Source organism: Antechinus flavipes, chromosome 2 (genome assembly GCF_016432865.1).
Source record: "Antechinus flavipes isolate AdamAnt ecotype Samford, QLD, Australia chromosome 2, AdamAnt_v2, whole genome shotgun sequence".
In the NCBI taxonomy this organism is placed as follows: Eukaryota; Metazoa; Chordata; class Mammalia; order Dasyuromorphia; family Dasyuridae; genus Antechinus; species Antechinus flavipes.
In genome coordinates, this window is record NC_067399.1 from 282,215,323 (window position 1) to 282,236,745 (window position 21,423).

Genomic DNA, 21,423 nt, shown 5'->3' on the forward strand with positions numbered 1-21,423 from the left:
TTTCTCTTGTTAATCTGTTCTCCAGATCTGTCATTTTCTTATAAGGTGTTTCACATTCTGTTCTATTTTCATATTCTTTATAATCTGTTTTGTTATTTCTTGGTCTCTCATAGCTTTACTGGCTTCCCCTTTCCAGATTCTAATTTTAAAAGAATTATTTCCACCTTTGATATTCTGAATCTCCTTTTCTAGTTGGTTAATTTTTTTCATAATCTTTTTATTTTTTCTTGGGATGGTTTTTATTTTTGTTTTCTAGTTTTTCCTCAATGTTTCTAATTTGATTTTTAAATTCTTTTTTATTTTGAGTTCTATAAATTTTCTCTGGGCAAGAAGTCATTTTATGTTACTCTTTGGGATAGAAGGTTCTGTTTTGTTTTTTTTTTTTTTTTTACTAAAGTGTCCTCCTCTGAAGATGAACCATGGTCTTCCCTGTTCCCATAGTAACTTTCAATGGTGTTCTTTTTTCTTTGCTGGATCTTTTTTTTTTTTTTTTTTAATACTAGGTATTAGTGTAAACACCTCTAATCCTGGAGGTGGGGGGGATGATGCCTCTGGTTTCACCTACATTCTTCCCTCTGACCAGGAACCACAAACCAAGAGCTCCCCCCTCCTGCAAGTGCCCACAGCCAGCAGCATCTCTGCCCATTGCTTCTGCACTCACTGGGGGCTGGTTCCTTCTTCCAGGGCTGAGTCCCTGCAGCACAGCTGGGCCTGTCTTTCCCAATCAGCCAAAGTTCACTTGGTCTTCTGGGACTCAAACCTTACTCCACAAAGATCTGGAGATGAAAGACTCTGTGGTTCCTCCAGAGGCTCCAGCCACATGTGTGCTATCTAACCTAAAGGGTCCTTACTTAGTGTTCCTGCAGAACTAGCCTGGATTAACCCCTGTCTTCATATGGGTTAATCCAGACTTGGAATCTTTCTTCAGATCTTGTTGGGTTATACCAGAAGGACCCTTGTTCTATCCCAAATCTTCTTGATTTTTCACCAATTTATGTTCATCCTAAGGCAGAAATTCATTTTATTTGTGGAGGAAATCTGGAAAACTTGAAATTTACCAACTTCCTCCACCATCTTCCCAGAATCCTCCCCCAATCTAATCTATTTCAACGAGCTCCTGATATTGTAAAATGGGAAATGGATAAAGGAAGAGACTATCATACTTTCCTAAATGAAATTTAATGGATGTAAATTGATCACTGCAATGAAGAAGTCAGAAGAACCTAAAAACTGCTTCACTCAACAAACATCTGAGTTCTTTTCCAAATAAAAAAAAATATATAGCATCAAAAGATAATGCTGGTTTAAAACACAGATTCTTTTGTATACTTACAGGCAAGCATAATGGAATATTGTGAACAGTATTACATAATAAAACATTGAAAAATTGTGAAGGAAAAAAGAAGTTACAGAAATTTTAGTGAGAAAATCAATTAAGCCATATTATACCAAAATTAGTATTAAGAATAAAACTTGAAGGATAACAAATGGTTTTAAAAGTAGATCATATCTGTCAGGATTTATATAACAAATTAGTTTCTTTATTAAAGATAATGAAACCACCTATCTGAATTCCTTGGTGTTTTATATAAGTAGAAATGGCATGAACAAATCACTTTGAGAAGTGAAGAAGGGAGTGAAAGAGGTCTATTGTTAGTGCAATAGATAAGGTGTGAGGTGATAAGGGTCTGAACCAGGGTGATAGTAGTGACAGAGTAAAGGAGATGGAGCATATAACATATGTTATAAAGGCGAAATGACAAAATTTGGCAAGAGATTGGATATGAGGAAAGGAATGAGGAAGAGCAAAAATGTGAAAATGACTCCTAGATTGAAGGCCTAGGTGATTGGAAGGATGGTGATAACCCTCAATGGTAATAGTGATTTTAGACAAAGTAAAAATTTGATGGGAAAAGATGAGTTCAATTTTGGACATGTTAAGTTTAAATTTTCTAAGGGATATCTAGTTTAAAGTATCTAATAAACAACTGGATGTGGGAAACTAGAGACAGGTTAGGAGAGAAGCTGGGGGGTGGTGGATAAGCAAATCTTAGAATCAACCTAAAGAAAAAAATTGAATCCATGGAAGCTAAGGAGATCACCAGGTGATATAGTATTTAGGAGTAAGAAGAGAAAACCCAAGATTGTAAGTGCATTCTTCGGATGCCCATAATGAGCAGGCATGAACCAGACAAAGATATCCAGCAAAGGAGACTAAAAAAGATGCAATTAGAAAACCTAGAGAGTTGAAAGTATCAAAGGTAAGAGAGAGTCAAAAGCTACAAAAAGGTCAAGAAGTTCAAGAAAAGATATAAGACCTGAGAAAAAGTACATTAGATTTGTAAATTAAGAGCTCATTGATCTTTTTTGTGGTAGGAACTGAAAAAATGCCTATCAGATGAGCAATGGTTGAACAAGTGGTAACATTAGATTGAGATAAAATACTATTGTGCTATGAAAAATGATGAGGGGGTGGTTTTAGAAAAACTTGGCAAGACTAATATGAATTAATGAAATGTGAAGTAAGAAAAACTGGATGATTATTATGCATAATGACAAAAATATTGTAATAATGATCAACTATGAAAGACTTGGCTACTCTGACCAATACAATAATTCAAAACAATTACAAAGGATCATGATGAATAAAGGTTATCCACCTCTAGGCAGAGAACTGATAAACTATGAATGTAAGTTGTAGTATAATTTTTTCACTTTATTTTTCTTCTTTTTTTTTTTTTTTTTGAAATCTAGCTAATACAAAATGTATTTTGTATGATTTCACAAGTATAAGTCATGTCATTACTGCTTGCTTTCTCAGTGGGTGAAATGAGAATGAGAGTGTGGAAGAAAACCTGGAACTTAAAATGAAAAAAAAAAAAGAATGTAAAATATAAATGAATAATTTTTGGAGAAAGATATTGCTAATAACTTTGTTACAGGATCAGTTTTGGTTAAATGATGAGTTTGAATGCAACAGAGATAACTTCATTTCAAAAACCTTATTATTATTAATATCAAGAAGGAGTAAAACAGAGATGCATTTGCCAAAGTTATATTCCATTGTCATGGATAATATTCAGTATAGAAAACACAACAAAAGAATTTCCAACAAATGCTAGTGTCCTCCAAATATTCCTATTTAGAGATGCTAATGCATTAATTGTATCAATCTAGGAACATAGCAGATCCTCCTAAATAAGATTCCAAATAACTAATGGGAAAACTAAAGTGTAAAAAAAAAAAAATCCAATTTGACTACAATGTTTAATTGAATGGACCGCACTATTTTGGGCAGACACTGCAGATAGATACTGAGATGGATCAGAGGAGAAGGATCAAAATTGAATGATTGCTTTGGGGACATCATATAGCATTTAGAATAATGCCAATTCCTCCCTACAGCAAACAAATAAAGATAGCAAGTAAAGAAAAACACATCTTTATTTTTTAAAACACTAATGATCTAGTAATGCTATATATGGCTTTGAGTCATGTAATATTATAATATTATGAATAAAAATTGAAGGGCCCTCAAAAAGCAATAAAGAAATTCATGATGGGCACAAGAAGACATTATCAATGCATCTTACCAATGAAGAATAACAGAAGAAACTTCATAAAGCATATTACAAAAGAAATTTTTGACTGGAAAAAATGACTATATGTTAAAATTAAAAGGTTAATTGAAGGACAACCTATGTGCTCCATTAGCATTCAAATGGGCTTAAAGTATCCAGAGAAAGAGCACACTGTTTTTTTTTTTTTTTTTTTTTGTCTAAAGTCTAAGATAGCTTCAAGTACAAGCAGGAATTTGAATATGATGAAATTGTCATTCACTTAGGTGGTTAGATTCTATGGGAAAGGGATGAAAGTGTACTGCCTTTGTCTTATAAAGACATCAACACAGTATTGCATAGCTGGTTTAATAATAACTCTTTGATGATGATGAACTTTGACATTTCACTGAAAGACTATTTCATGCATAAATAGAAACAATTGAAATGACTAGTCCAGTTTAAACCTCTAGGAATAAAGACACATAAAAGGTTTTTGTGGGAATAAATATGTAGTCAATCAATCAGCTAGCATTTCCTAAGCTTTTCTTACCAGACACTATGCTAAAATCAGATGATACAAAAAAGGCATTCTAAAAGAAGAAACAACATACAAACTACTATATACCAACAAAATTGATAGTGAATAAATGATTTGCATCTTAAACATATTACCCAACTTTTAAAGAACTTTACTTGATCCTAGATAATATTAAAAAATAAGATTACATATAGATATAGATATATCTCATTGGCTCTTTTGCTATGCTGCAGTTAGCTATGTCATTTATATAAGCAATCATACTTGGTCTACAAGGCCCAATTAGACAACAGGAGTCGATAACTACACCAGGAAAACAAAATACATTTTAGCGGAAGAATTCATGAATTTCCAACCCAATTTTAAATGATCAAATGTATTATGACAAATGTTTCTTTCTTGTTTGTATTTTTGACAATTTACATTATTAGCATGAAATGTAAATCTTTCTCTTGCTTTTCTGCCGGTAAATTTTGATTTTTCTCAAGGCTCATAGAACACAAACCAATAAAAATTAACACATTTCTTCATCAATGATATCATTTCATTTCTGTGCATGAAGGTTTGTTGGAAAACTTTTGCTCCCTCTGTTGATCACATGAAAATGTCAATAGCAACAAATCAATGTTAGATAAGACAGAAAAATATGTTCAAGGAAAAAAAATACAGAAACAAACATTTGTTGCATGAATCTTATGGAAGCTTTCTCATCTCTAAGTCTAAAGTCTGAGCCCAGATAATTTTATAGAAGATCATTAATGAATTTTTATAAATGATAATGAAGTTAGAGGCTATATGGCAAAATGGAACCAATATCAGCTTTGGAGCAAGAAATCCCTGGATTTTAGCCACTAACTATTATAAACTTGAGCAAGCCACTTAATGTATCTGGACTTCAAGTGTTTTCATCAGCAAAAAGTGAGGAGGTTGGATTAAGATGTCCAAAATGTCTTTTAGCTCCAATATGTTATGATTCTAAGACTCTTACTAATTTGTATTTATCTTCACAAAAAGTAATTTTGTAAGTGATTCCAATAAATGTCTTCTCAAGGCTAAAAACGAATTGAAAATTAAAGAACACCCCCCCCAAATAATGAGCATTATTATAAACTACTATTATAAAATGTAATTATATACTAGAATAACTGAGAATTTAAAGTAGAAAAGTGCCTACAAAAATATAAAATGCTCTAATTCACAAAATAATCATTTTAAATTTAAATAATCTAAATTTAAATAAATAATTTTAAATAAGAGAAATTGAGTAAGCCAAAAAAAAATTGGTCTAAATGGACTTAGAAAAAAAAAAAAAGAATTTTATTGTTTCACAATCAGTCATTAATGTTGATGTTAGATTTACAAATTTTGTGCAATGTCAATAAAATTAACAAAGGAATTTATAGAATTAGAGAAAATAATAGCATTCAGAGGAACAAAAGTTATAAAAGATCTAGATGAATAATGAGAGAGGGGGAATGATGGGATCATAATATAACCTGACTTCAAATTATATTATAAAGCAGTAATTATCAAAATTATTTGATGCTGATTGAAAAACAAGAAGATAGAGCATTTCAATAAAATTGGATAAACAAGAGCTGAAAGAAACAGAAAAGAATAGAATGCTATTTTAAAAAACCTAAGAAACAAAATTACTGGGGAGAAGAACTCTCAATTTGATAAGAACTGGAAAGAAAACCAGAATACAGTTTGGCAGAAATTGGGTTTAGGCTAGATCTTCTACTCTAGATCATAATAAACTCCAGATGGCTATAGCCCAAGTATAAAATGCTGGACAGCTGTTTGAATGTATCTGTGATCTCATCAGTACAGATCCCAACCTACCCATGACTGCCTTCACTCTGTGACTCGACTACAAATTCCCATAAGTTATAATGATGGAGGGAAAAGAGGGCCTTTCTGTCTCTCGACATTGTAAAAATACCAATGAAACATATATCCCCATCTACTCTAGTTATCTTTTGTTCTCAACATATAACTAGTCTGTCTTCTTTTTCAATTATACATTTCTGTAGTGACATTTTCTACTCTAAATCTTTTTAATCTTATAAAAATTTCACAGCTATCAATAGGTGAAGGACTAGAAGTGCCCACAAGAGATATAATAGGCATCTCTGATTACCAAAAACAAAAACAAAAACAACAACAACAACAATGCAGGAGAAACTACCAAATGGGGAAGGGAAAATCTTTTTATGATATAATTCTGATAAAAGTATGATACACAAGATCTATAAGAAACTGACACAAATATACAAAACTTAAAGCTATTCCCAAATTGATTGCGAAGAAAGGAAATGAAGAGTTTTCAAAGGAAGAAATTACTAACAAGCACATAAAATATTGCTTAAAATCAATAATAGCAAGAAAAATGAAAAATGAAACAACTCACTTCATGCCCTAAAAATTGACAAAGAAGGCAAAAATAGAAGTTGTCAATGCTGATGAAGCAATGAGAAAACAGGAATACTAAACCCAATTAGTAGAGCTAAGAATTGATCTAATCATTTTTGAAAAACAATTGTAATAATGCTAAAAATTACTAACTTGAATTCGGTTTTCCCTCCTAGTAGGCACATATACTCCAAGGAGGTCAAAATTAGAAAGATCTAACATGAATCTAACATGAAAAGCATAATGTGCTTTTGATAGTAAAAAAAAAGAAAAAAAAAGAACTGGAAACAAAATTGACGCCTACTGATCAGTGACCTAATGAACTAATTTCATTATGCGAACTTAATGGAATATTATTATGCAGTAAGAAACACTATAAGGAACTCAGAGAAATATGAGAAGATGTTTTTTAACTGATACAGAATGAAATAAGCAGAACCAAAAGAATAATATATACATCAGAGATGTCAAATATGTGGCTTAGGCTAAAAATAAGCCATTAATACTGATGAGTTTTGCCTGAAACAGATTAAAAGGATGCTGGGGATTATTTAACAAAATAAATAAAATAAATTTTATTACATTTTAAATATTACATTTTAAAGTTGTTAGTGTTAATGAAACAAAATCTCCCTCTTTTTATCAAAGACATTAAGAAGGCAAAATACTGCATACATGCACAGACTCAGTTACTCTACCAATTATACTGAATTTCTTTGTTTAGAATTCAGTGAACCCTTAAGGGAGGTTTCATAGGCAGTTGGAAGGAGTCAGGAGGAAATATTCAAGAATGACCATAAAATGCAAAGATAAAAGGCATATATTTTTAAAAGAATCATTTGCATAAAGTAATTTAACTATGGATGAATGATAATTACTACTGTAAACTTTAATTTAGGTGAGAGTTCGGAGTAGTGAATTATGTTGATCAAAATTATGCCAATGTTACTACTGAAATATGCCACTCTAAACCTCCAGGGCATTAAATGCATCTAATTCTCCTAATGGCAGAAAGCCTCAGCTTTGACATTCAATATATGTTTTTAACAGTTATTATTCTGAATTATACTTGAAAGAATAACATATCATTCATAAATACTGAAACTGAAAATCAACTAAAGTTTCTTACATATAAGAAGCCCTCTACATTTAATAAGCTAACAGATGAAAAATTCCCACAGAATATCAAGGGAAATCCAAACAATAATCTATACTGGAACAAGACTATTATTATAGACTCAAGTATTGCCCAAAGTCTCCCAGACATAAAACTGGTACATAAAAATTTAATAATATTTTTAAAAGTCAACACTATCCTAAATATTCATAATGTTTAAACTATGAAAATGAATGAATGAAAAGCTTTCAAAGTGTAGAAACTAGGCCAAGGAGAGCAATTTCATATGGAACAGGAAGAGATCCAAATCACCCTTGTTTCCTATATGCTATTAAGAGTTGTACAGAAGATGCTCTTAGTGACACTGAAGATAATAAGCTTATATCTTAGTACTTTTATTCAACTGCAAAAAGCAGTTATTTTACTTATGTGTTCAAAAGTCCATAGAACATTAAGTATAAAAGAATAATAGCAGAAAGTGATGTCTTTGGGACTGTTTCTATTTTCTTTCTAAAAAAAATTTAAAGATGAAAAAATCAGATGATGAAAATTGAGAGTTCACATTTCCATACTGCTGCAAGCTTTGCAGATTCTTTACATACATTATTTCATTTCAGTATCACAATAATCCAGTAATATAGGAACAATAAGTATCACTAATCCCATTTTACAGATGAGAAAACTAAGGTTCAGAGATGTGTGATTCACCTGTGGTTAGAATCAATAAGTGTCAGATGCAGGATTTGAACTAATACTATCTTGATTCCCAATGCTATCTGCAGACTATATACCAAATTGCTTTTTCAATATTAAATATATGTAATTTTTGTATGATGTGCTGTTTTACATTATCCATGTGCTACTCTAGTAATATGAAGAATTAGCTAGAGGTCTGTTTTTACTCAATTTTCAAATTTATATTACATTTTACTTTCTGTAGAAACCACCAGGAATTATATATATTTTAATGGAATCAATATTTTTAGTTAAAGACTGAAGTGTTTACAAGTTATTTCCTAAACATAAGAAAATTTTCTTAAGAATTTTAAGAAATCTGAAACATCTTGTGAGTGCCTATTTTTAGACACAGATTAATTTCATAAAGGAGTAACAAGGTCAACAGAGATCTCCATTACTATGATTTGATCTACTTCAATGATGTAGCTAAAAAACAATTAGAGCCATCCTTTTTGAAGACATCGGGGTAAGTCTGGGTTACAATCTTTCTCTGGTAGTTTTTTTTTTTTTTTAAACTGGGACCAGAAACCAGCTTTCTCAGTACTGATCTTAGTGAAGGGTCAAAGCATTCCTTGTTTTTTTAAAAAAAGTTTTTAGTAGACTGTTATCTTCTTTATATATACTAATGAGTATGAGATCAATCTACTTTTTGTATCTGTAAATTGTACTGATCTGAATATACCCATACTTTCTGTCCATTATCTGTGTTATATGAAATCAGAGTATATAATTGCTGTGATTTTTAAGACTATGTCTATACATTTTTTATCTTTTGGGAGGGTCTCATTTTAGACTCAGTCTTACTTATCTCAGAAAGAGCCATCATTTTCTTCATGATCAACTATACTTGGAATGTTTGAATTTGAACTCTAAATTTTAAATGCTATTAGTTTTCCAGATTACTAAAATTGAAATGTCCAGGCAGGAAATAAATCTCCATTCATTCCATTTGTTTTCAAAGCTAAATAAGGCTGAATTTATTTATCCAACTGTAGGCCATACTCTGAGGAACAAAAATATGTAGATTTACCTCTAAAGAGGTAGTAGCTCAGTCTCCTCATCTGAAAAATAAGGATATTAGATTAAATCTTTATGTTCTTCTTAGTGCTAAACTCAATGATCTCCTTTTAGCAAAAGCATCTAGGATATTTGTACAAATTCAAACGGGCACTGTTTATATCATTAATTTATACACACTATTTGTTTAAAAAAGAGAGAGAGAAAGAGAGAGAGAGAGAGAGAGAGTTTTAGTTGCTCTGTCCCATGAAAGAAATGCTCTAAATCAGAGTTGAATGGCATTCATTGACAACAAATATAATATTCATTCTCCCCATTATTTTGTCAAAAGAACAGAAATTCATTTTGAATTGGGGCTTTTAATAAAAATTAATAAAAATAAAAAAAATAAAATAATAAAAAAGTGAAAGGCTTGTTAAGTATTAAGTGTAAAATTAAGAAATCGATAACTTCCCTGGATATGAGATGGTTATTATTTAATGTTTCCTTATCTAGCAGAATAGGAAAAAAAAGTCTTAGACAAATTATGAACACAAATTTCATTTTTAATCATAACTTTATTTCCATGTGAATTATGTAATTTTGCTCTGAATATGAGTAATGTGAAAAAAATGTGATTTCTTAAACAAAGTTAAATATTCTTTCAACAAACAGTAAGTGCTTAATATTATTTTGTAATTTACACAATATTTTTTACACATGAAATTCAAAATACTCAAATTTTAAATCAAAAGGACAATCTAATTCTATTAACCAATGACATAATTTGCCTTTTACAACTCATACAGATATGAACTTGTTTCTGATCCATCTATTCATAATTGCCTATAAATATCAGAGTTTCAGTTGATCTACTTTGAGCACATGTTTGATATTTCAATAACTAAGAAAATATCTTTTTAAAGCTTTTAGTAAACAATCACCTCCAAAGTAATCTGGCAGGATTGGCCAATTCTCTGCACTTTTCCATTAATGAACATGCTACCTTTTGTATCTGTAAGAAGTACTTAATAGCCATATTAAGTATTATGCAAGTCACTTAAATATGAAGGGCCTTGGTGTTCTTATCTATAAAATAAAGGGATTAAAATAGACATCTCCAAGTTATCCGTTATCTTCTAGTTCTAAATATTATGATACTTTATCTGAAAGCAATCCTAATAATTTTCTCTGACAAATTTATATTGAAAAAAATCCAATAATTTGACATACCACAACCATATTTTGTCCTATAAATAAAGTTCTAGCTCAAACATGAGTAGTAGTTTCCATACAGTAATATACGAAATGCCTCTTGAAGTGAGAAAAACCTGGGTAATAATTTCTGTTCTTCAGCAACTTGGCTGCAATCTTTCCTGCAACAAAACAAATCTGTTCTGGAATGTGTATTATATTTTGATGCATAAAACAATAACTCTTCTACACCATACAATTCTTGCCAAGTATCCATTAATTATAATTCTGTTCAACATTTGCAAGAGGAGAGAGAGAATAACCCTGGAAGAAGCCCAAAAATTATGTTGCTGCCTCTAAGACGCCTTTTCAAGAAAATGAAGAGAAGAATTTAATACTTCTAGCATAGTAAAAAAGGTTAAGATATAGTCTTTTTTCTTTTATGGCACTATATATGTGTGTGTATATATATATATATATATATATGACTCTGTGCCATAGTGTCTTCAAGTTATAGTTCTCTGAAGTGTTCAAAAGACAGTATACTTCCTCAATTGATCAATGGTCAAAGGATGTGAACAGATAGTTTTCAGATGAAAAAATCAAAACTACTAATAGTCATATGAAAAAATTCCCTATATTACTACTGATTAGAGAAATTGTCCATTAAAATAATTCTGAGGTACCACCTCATACCTATTAGATTAACAAATATAACAGAAAAGGAAAATGATAAATATTGGAGAGGATATGGGGAAATTGGGACACTAATGTATTGTTGGTAGAGTTGTGGACTAATCTAACCATTCAAGAAGAAAATTTGGAACTATGCCCAAAGGGCTATTAATTTGTGCAAAACCTTTGACTCAACAATATTGACTAGATCTATATCCCATAGATTTTCAAAAAGATAGGTAATATTTACACAAAAATATTTATAGCAGCTTTTTTATGTAGTGTCAAAGAATTGGAAATTGAGGGAATGCCCATCAATTGGGGAATGGCTAAATAAGCCATAGAATAAATGACTGCAATAGAATATTATTGTGCTACAAGAAATGACAGAAAAATTTCATATTTCAGATTCCAGAAAAATCCGGAAAGACTTAAATGAACTAATGCAGAGTGAAGTGAACAGAACCAGGAAAACATCGTACATAGTAACAACAGTATTGTTCAATGAATAACTATGAAACATTTAGCTATTCTCAACAATTCAACAATCCAAAACAATCTTAAAGGACTCATGATGAAAAATGTTATCCCTCTCCAAAGAACATCTGATGGAGTCTGTATATAGACTGAAGCATAGTGTTTTTTTTTTGTTCAAGTTTTTTTTTCTACAAGACTACCAATTAATAATCATATAAATCATATAATCATATAAATCATAAATATATTTCATATGATTACATATATATAATTTGTATCAGATTATTTGGAACTCAAAATTTGCTAAAATTAATGTTAAAAATTGTTTTTGCATATAATTGGGGGAGGAAATAAAATATTTTTTAAAAAAACAATATAATAAATTAGAGAAGCCTAAAATTTAACAGCATTTATATTTTCAGTGACATATAGAAAACAAGTTACTAGATTTATTTAAAGAATGGCAGGAGTTTAAAGGCCATTACTTAGCTTAGATATATGATAATTTTTCCTTTTGATTAGAGTGAGCAAAGGCCACCAGAAAAAAAAAATTACTGAAACTATTTTGAGCAATGATCCTATAACTGTAATCTCATTTAACAAGACAAATAACCAGAAAAACAAACACACTGTCCTCAGTGGGTAGAGTTCCCAATCTCACACACACACACACACACACACACACACACACACACACACACACACCCCTACCTCAAATTGGTAGTGAAAAAATGTCACTAGAAAAGCCATAAATTGATTAGACCAAGAAAACTGCTGATAGGGAAAGAACACAGAGGTACAGTGCCTGATGAGTGCAACGGTAAGAGATTTTTAGTCACTGTGGCAATTGGCACAGGACCCTTCACAAGCAATAAATGCCTTTTCACTTTAAACAAAGACTGAAATGCTAAGGTAGCTTAATCTAAAAATCCTGCCACACATCATTTTGCTGCATAACCGACAGGCCTCAGGCTTTCCTTTTTTTTTTTTTTTTTTTTTTTTTTTTTGGCCAATTGCTATTTATAGGGCATCCTGACAAACAAAAAGATTCTCAGAATAAGAGAGCTTTTCACAAGCATAATTTCATAATGGACAATGGATTTTCTCTCCAGGTTCCTCTGAACCTAAGGATCACTCAGAATATTAACTGGTTGATTACAATGTCATATCCAATAGCCTCCTTGTCCCCTATGTCACTTTTTTCCCTTTCAAATGTGAAGGCACAGGCCGGTGACATAAGATTCCAATATGTGACCAAGAAAAGCTCTACATGGCCACTCTGTTAGGATGCATCTGATATTCCCTTTGGAAATGAAAGACAAATGAAAGGACAATGAAGGAACCTGGCCATGTGTTTCCTGAAGCAAAAATATACTTTCTCTTCCCCCACCTCCCCTTCCCAAACAGAAGCAACAACAAAAATCCCAATTGCAGACATGTACATTTAAGCAAAATCAATATATGTGTGTATGCATGTATATGTGTATGCATATACACACATATGAATGGATGAAGGTCTCATTCTGCACTAAGTCCTCCTTCCCTTTAACAGGAGGCGAGCATCTTTATGTTAGTCCTCTGGAATCACAGTCGGTTACTATTCTCCTGATTCGAGGTCCTATGTTTTCAAAGTTAAACATCTTTATCATACTGTTGTCAGGGCATACATGGTTCTCTTGGTTCCATTCACTTGGCGCTCTCTTGGTTCATATAATTTTTCCTAGGTTTCTCTGAAACCATTCCTTTCATTGTTCTTTACAATATAACAGTATTATTATAATTTACTCAGCCATTCCTCAATTTCTGAGCACTCTCTCAAATTCTCATGCTTTGCCACCTTAAAAAGAGCTGTATTTTTTGTACAACTGTAGAATTTATTTTGCTTAGAATTAATCCCTCTTTTATCTATCCCCTACGAAATCCCTCTTCCCTCCTTTCATTCCCATTTCCTTATTGAGTGTAATATATTTCTGTACCCAATTGTGTTTGTGTATTCCAACCTTTTTTTAACATATGCCTTTACCAAAAGGTAAATTATTATTCATACTGCAAAACCTGCTTTCATCCCTGCGTATCCATAATGTAAATTATCAAGCAAAAAAAAAATCACTACCTGTACTGTTTCCTACAATTTCCCTTTATAAAAATAATTCTTTCATTGTTATTTGTCTTAGAAAATAAGATCCTAGAGAACAAGCATTATGTTCATTTGCTCTAAACTTTACCCACCAAAAAAATGATAAATTAATATCATCTGATCATAATGATGATACTAAAATTAAACTCTTTTCTCCTTATGTTTTAGGGGAAATTATTGTAAGAAAAGGACTTAGAAAAGGTCAAATGAAATTGGGAATACTTAGTAGTTATCTAACTTGGATAAAACATTGTGAACTTGAAGGGAAATGGTATAAACTATGATGGGAAAAGTATGTGGGAGAAAGACAAAGGGAAGAAATGAAGCTTGACATAATGCCTTCCTCTCACACTCTATTGTAGGGAAAGAAACCTCCAGTAGGATAACTGGATCATATTTGGAAATGAAAGAAAAAATTCTATGGAATAGCTATTAGAATCCAAGCACAAACCATACCATTTGCATCTATAGATTTCAGATAAATTATTCTGCTCCTCATAGAATTATTGATTCACTCCTATTAGAGAAGAATAGTTAAAGTTCAATAATTGCTTACAGCTTATCAGTATGAATAATAATAACTAAAGCCCTTTCTAAAGAACCTCCCAACTCAGAAAAGGCAACAAGTAATTGATAGACTAAATAACAACCCAATAAGGTATACCTCCATCAAAGACACAGAAACATAACAGAAAAGACCAGTCTTGACAAAAGTGCCTTCTCTCTTTGACAGAATCCAAAAGGCAGGATCAAAAGGCAGAAATTATAATTAGTAACTTCCAATTCTTTGTCCTATCTCCTTTTCCTCCAGCAATTTCTACAATTACCAAGTACTGCATTTTTCCATAAAAAGAGCATATAAACATTTTAGCAGCCTGGATAAGCTCTTACCTAAATTATTGGCCAATAATAATTGCTTTCAATGTATTTATCCCTGTGGCTGTCATACAATTCTTTTAGTACATAGAAGATAATTTTTAAAACCTTGTTCATATAATGAGCATGCAGTTAACCCCATTATGCAAAATGAACAAATACCAAAAAAAATTTATTAACATTCAGAAATAGTATCTGCTTCTATGTACAGGTCTGCTTCTGTGCATTTCCAAAAAGGACAGCTCTTCCCAAGTGTAAAACATTTGATTTTACTCTCAATCTAGAGAGAGGAAAGCAAAGTGTGTATAATGGCTCTTTTCTTATTCACAATGTTTCATAAAATAAGTCTTTCTAAAGTGTAGAAGTGGGTTATTATAATACTTTTCATCTGTCTAGTGCTTAATAGTTTTCAAAGTGCTTTCACATCCATTTTCTCATTTGATCCTCACAACAAAGCAATGAGGTATGTAAAGCAGTTAAACTCAAAACTTCCAAAAGTATCTTCGAGGTGTGTTCCTTCCTATGATACAAACCATAATCCAGAAATACCTGCTGTATCATTTATGTGACTTCTGTCCATATCGTCTCAAGTTTGTCATTCAGTGTGCTATGGTTTATCTGCTGATATCACAAAAAGAACCAATGGAAGATACAGACCATCCTTAGGTTACCTCTTGTCGCCGTTATCTGAATAGTCCATCTTCTCTTTTTGATCATATAACACTTTGATGACATTCTTTATTTCAGTTCTTTGTAGCTCCTTATTTGATAAACATTACTGTCTTCCTTCACACATTTCCTCCCCATGTCTTCCTCTGTTGCTCTCCAAATAATATTTATTTTTTTAATTCTTCAGATACTGTGGCATTCTATAAACTACAGCCAGACAACACCAATAGAATTTTGCTATTAAGAATATGGGTCTTTATTTCTGGGAAAAACTTTGATGTTCTTGGCAGAGCTTTATCACTTCTCATAGAATCTAACCCATTCTAGAGTTTAATCCTGGCCCCATCTCATGGCAAATGCAAATTGTGCTCAAGTGTCTGTCTAGACTTTTAAGATGATGTATACACGGAATTTGGTATGACAACATGTGAAGGTGAATAACCCTGGCCAGGTATATATGTGTTTTTTGAGAGATGAAAGGAAGGGAAAAAGGAGATTCTGCAAAAGGAACATGGGTTGATGAAGAACAGAGCAAAAAACAGACTCAGAATCCACCAGGAAGCTTTGGGGCAGAGATCCCCTCTGCAAGAACCAAGGATGAAGAGGAAAAGCATAGACATAACTTTATAAGTCACCTACTCCAACCTCTTCATTTGATATATGAGCAAACTAAGACTTAGAGAAATTAAGTGACTTGCCAAAAATCACTCAGATAGTAGATATAAACCTAGATTTGAACTCTGGATCTCTGAGTCTAAATCCAGGATACTTTTCACTGTGCCAAGCTGTCAAAACAGGGTTTGTCTTCATGTTACATCAATCTTGGCCACCTGAAAAATAGTCTTAATGCTCTTTCACAACACTCTAGGTTAAGAATGTTAACGAACAATTCAATACTAGTGTATTGCCAATACTAGTGTATTGCTGCCAAATAATGTTTGCCAAATGAACACATGTGTATGCTGAAATTATAATTGTACTAAATTTGCAAAGAGGTAGTAGGTAGAATCCATGGGTTTTGACTACATCATCTAAAAAGAAAGAGAAGATGAGGCAAGATAAGGAAAAAATCCATTAGAAAAACAAAGAAACAGAGAAGAAGAACTCAAAGAGGTAGAAGGAAAATCAGTCAAGGAAATCAAAGAAAAAATAATAATTTCATAGAGATGAGAGTTGGATTCTATTCCTGAAATTTACTACTTATACAATGTTGAGCAAGTCACTAAACCATTCCATTCCTGTTTTCTTATCTAAATGCCAAGGGACAACCAGCTCTACTTCTGTGGTACTATAATCTTATAAATAAAATTATCTGTAAAATGAAGAGTACAAACAAGATGGTCTTGAAATCACATTCCAATTATAAATTCTTTGATTCTATGATCCAATGATAAAGACAATTTTATTGCAGGAGACCATATCAAAAGGAGACCAGATTCTCTGAAAGTTAAGAGACAGGCTGTGGCATTTAGGATTGTAGGGTCCATGAATTATAAAAAAGAAATACCATGGATTTTGATTGTTTGAAACAGCTCAAAACAGGATATGTAAGAAAGTTTGCATAAAAATAATTGCTAGTTAAGTATAGATAAGTTTTTGTTTATTTTTGAGAGGAATTTTATCTTGGCTTGTTTCCTCTATTGACATTGTTTTGTTTACATTTAACAAAATGAATTAACTACTTTATGTTTTGTTACTGTAAATGAATGACACAAACAGGAAAAATGCTGATGTTTCTCTGGGTTTGGACTTGCCCTTCAATTTGGGTTCCCATTTCCTACTATGGTTATCCAATTCCAAGGCCAAAAATGATATGGACTTGCTAAATATTCTTTCTAATAAACAGGATACATGGTACTACAGAGTAGATATTCAGTGAATATTTGTGCAAAGAACCTCAGAGATGAGATATATCTTAGAGTTCATTTACTCCAATTTGCTATCAAATGCAAGAATCTCATAAAAGATGGTTCTACCGTCTCTACGTGATAACATAATGGGATGAGAAACTCTCCTCACTAAAGGCCCACTGCATTTTTGGACAGTTCTCATTTGGAAAGTTCTTCCTTAAACTAAAGCCAAAACTTCCTTCCTTTAACTGCCTTATTAGGTTGGTAGAGATAATAGAAATTATATAGACATAGTATACTTGGATTTCAGGAAAGAATTTGACAAAATCTCTCAAGTTATATAAGACGGAAAGATGAGCAATAAATAATGTGAATCTTAGGTAATGACAGACAACATCTTGCACAGAGAAGATATTAGATAAATCTTTGCCTAATTAAATTAGGTTCTACTCAAAAAATAGTGATAGAAACTACTATGGAGGTGCATGTCTAGTAGAATGTCTTTGGCATCTGTTCTTAAACCTGTACTATTTAATATTTTTATCAATGAACTCTAAGGAAGAAATAAATAAAAAGCACTTTTCTCATAGTTCCAGATGAGTGTTAGTATCAGAGGATTGAACATAGATCCAAAAAAATTCATTTTTTAAAAGCATATGCTAAATCATATAGATTAATATTTAATGAGGATAAATATAAAGTTCTGTTCTTGGGCCTAAAACAGTCAACTGCATAGGCACATATCTAGGCAACTGTTCATATCATAAGGTAACAAGCCAAAGTACCTGGGAGTTTTAGTGAACAAGTTCAACAAGAGTCTATATTGGAATGTGATAGCCAAAAAAGCTAATGTAATCTTAAGCAACAAAAACTATAATTGCAAAACCACTACTGAAGCACTGTCTTTATCTCTGTACCACATTTTGTGAAGGGTACTATCAGCTTGGAGTGAGTCTAGAGGAAAGTGACCAAAACTATGTCATAAGAAGACTGGGTGGAGGAATCAGAATAATTACCCCGAACACAAAAAGACAGGGGAAAAGAGAAGAGAGGAACATAATAGTTGCCTTTAGATATTTTAAATGCTATTATTTAAAAGAAATATTAGACTTGTTTTATCTGGCTCCAGATAAATGGATAAATGTCATAGAGGAAGATTTCAGCTTATTACAAGCACAAACTTTATAACCATTCTAGCTGTATAAAAGTAGATGGCCACTTGTGTGTGATGTTATAGAAATGAGATTTTTGCTTCAGGTTTTAGTTAGAGGAGATGTCCTCTTTAAGTACCTTTCAAATCTGAGATGTTATGTCTCTTAATAGTTTCTAAGAGTTTCAGAGTTAACAAAAAAAAAAGTGGAAACTATTGCTCTGGAATATAAGAGCACCAAGCACTGACTACTGTTGTAGCAAAATCTTCTATCAACAAGTTATTTTAGAAGAATGAAAGACTGGTGTTCTATAGTTTAACAGCTGCATACCCATGAATAGATGACTTGATTTCCTTTCAAAGATACTTTTTCTATAACTTTTCAGAAAAGTATTTGCTTAGTGATGCTACTGAATTAAATCAGAGATTCTCACTCATATTGGTAATTTATAATCACATAGTAGTTTTCTTCCAAGGAACTCGAAGTACTTTTACAAATATCTTTGAATACCTAACTGATCTTTCCCCACAATAAGAAAGGTTCCAATTTAAGCACTTCCTCTCAACCTAAGTGATAGTCGTTAAATGAAATAGCCAACTGTTTGACAGCTACTAAAGAAATCAAATAATATTATGAAAGAAAATAAACCACAGTTCTGTCAAACAGCCTGAAATTAAAAAAAAAAAGTATAAGTATATGCAAAAATATGCCAAGAAAGTAAATAGCCTGACAGAAGCAAGGAATTTTATTGAGATTCATTGCTATGTATTAATCTACTAAAGACAGATATGAAGATAAGAATATTAGTTACAATGGTCCTTAGAGATAATCTAGTCCAGCTCTCTCATTTTTACAGATGAGGAAATGAAGATCTAGAACAGCAAAATGCTTTCTCTGAAGTAACAAAATAACTATTGAAGCTGGAATTTGAACCCACTGATTGTAAATCCATTGATCTTTTATTCCCCTCTCTCTCCCCCAACCCTGATTACAGTATAACCATGCTGAAGAATCCCTACAGGCCACATCTTGATTTGGTTGTTAAATGTAATATTATCTATGCTTTAAAGTATTTTTATTTATTTTGTTAAATATCTCCCAATTATATTTTAATATGGTTTGGGCTATAGTCAGAGTGCTCTGTGTGTGTGATATCTCTGATCTGGATCACTTTGAAGATTTTTGTCACTTTAAATCTCATAACCTTACTTCAAAGGGGTACTACAAAGGAAAATTCATGCAAACATGTGCTGTTATTAATAGTTATTATTATTATTATTGGTGTTAGTAGTAGTAGTAGTAATAGTAGTAGTAGTAGTAGTAGTAGTAGTAGTAGTAGTAGTAGTAGTAGTAGTAGTAGTAAAACACAGACAAGAATAATTATAAGAAGAAAAGATTGAGGAAGTAAAAAAATGTTTTCTTTTGTGTGTTGGAATAATGTTTTATACATATATCTGTATTAAATAAGTTAGGATAATTACTACAGTACCATCCTATGAAAAATTCTCTACAGATAGCTTTGCTATTTATCTCTTTCCTCTCCCTATACTAACTAGTTCTTTCTCTCTGCAATTAAATTCCATCTAATTGGTTGACAGATAGATCCTATATGTACTAAGTATTGCCACAAGATTTGTTGTCTCCTGGCTATCTCCCCATGTGAGCCCCTTGAGAACAGGGACTATGTTTCTGTCTTTCTTTGTAGCCTTAGTACTTGACCCTTTCCTTGGCCCATGGTAAGTGCTTTAAAATATTTGTTGACTAACAATTGTGACATATACAGTACAGTCTTGAGAAAACAAAATACTTGTCAAAAAGTTAATTTAGAGGGAATTTCAACAAGCTTAGTGAGAGCTTGTATCAAGTCCAGTGAGTCCTATTACCTCAAATTGCCTCAAGCAAGGCATCAAATAAATTAGTAAAGGCAAAAACAAAGGAAAGGAACTATTCCCAACAAGATAATTCCTAAAGAAAATAACAGTAGAAAGCTATTGACTGGCCTGCTGCTCCTGCCTATGTCTAGTGCTTTCTATTCTCATCATGAACAATATGTGGCTGCAGAACTCTGTCCACTGTTGCTTCTCAGAGCATCTATAAGCCAATGATCTAATGATCTCTTCCCTTCTTTCCCTTTCTCCACTCAAGAAGAGTTAAAGATTTATAAATTGATCCAACTCCAGATAGATAAGGAGGGCTGGCTGTGAATAGGGTAGGCAAATAGGTGATACAGTAGAGTATCAAGCCTGAAGTCAGAAAGACCTAAGTTCAAATATGGCTTCAGACATTTACCAGCTGTGGAACCCTGGGCAAATTACATAATGCTCTTTCCCTCAGCTGCCTCATCTGAGCAAAAAAGGAACAGTATCTTTGCCAAGAAAAACCCAAATGGGGTAAAAAAGAATGGAACATAAATTAAATGACTAAACAGCTACTTGTGATTCCAAAATAGCTCAAAAATCACTAAATAAGCTAAATAAACCACAATGACAACTAAAACAAGGTAAAGAAAGGAGATTTTTAGCAAGATGGCTATTTGAGAGCACATGGGTTAACTGCAACTCTCTATCTTCATCTTGAAAGAGAAGGAAGTGTACCTAAAAGTAAAAGAATAGTTACAAAGAGAGAAAAGAAAAGAACTCATCACAAGAAAAATCTTCAGAAAAAAAGGAACAGGAGAGGAAAGAACAAAACAAAAATGAGAAAACAATAAAAGCAAATCTAATATAATAAATATTACAAATGAAAGAAAATAATCCAAACCCCCTGAAGTAATGGTATATACTTCAGTACCAACCAAGAAACCCACAAAATAACAAGACCCCCAAAAGGGTTCAAAATAACAATACAAGAATTAAAAAAAATTAAAGGACATAATAGAAATCAGAGAGGTAATTAGAACTATGAATAAAGGATTTTTTTTAAATACAGAATTTAAAACAAATAGATATTATCTCCAAACAGCAATATTTCTCAAGAAAAAATACAGACTTCACACTCAAAAATACAGAAGTTAAAGAAAAATTAACTGAA

General features: G+C 32.0%; 1 protein-coding gene and 1 long non-coding RNA gene across 3 annotated transcripts in view; one reads left to right on the plus strand and one right to left on the minus strand.

Annotated features, from left to right (window-relative positions):
- Nucleotides 1-21,423, minus strand: part of NUBPL (NUBP iron-sulfur cluster assembly factor, mitochondrial) — a 320,313-nt gene that overhangs the window by 77,299 nt on the left and 221,591 nt on the right. The gene's annotated exons all lie outside the window — the stretch shown is intronic.
- Nucleotides 1-21,423, plus strand: part of LOC127549355 (uncharacterized) — a 122,524-nt gene that overhangs the window by 48,817 nt on the left and 52,284 nt on the right. The gene's annotated exons all lie outside the window — the stretch shown is intronic.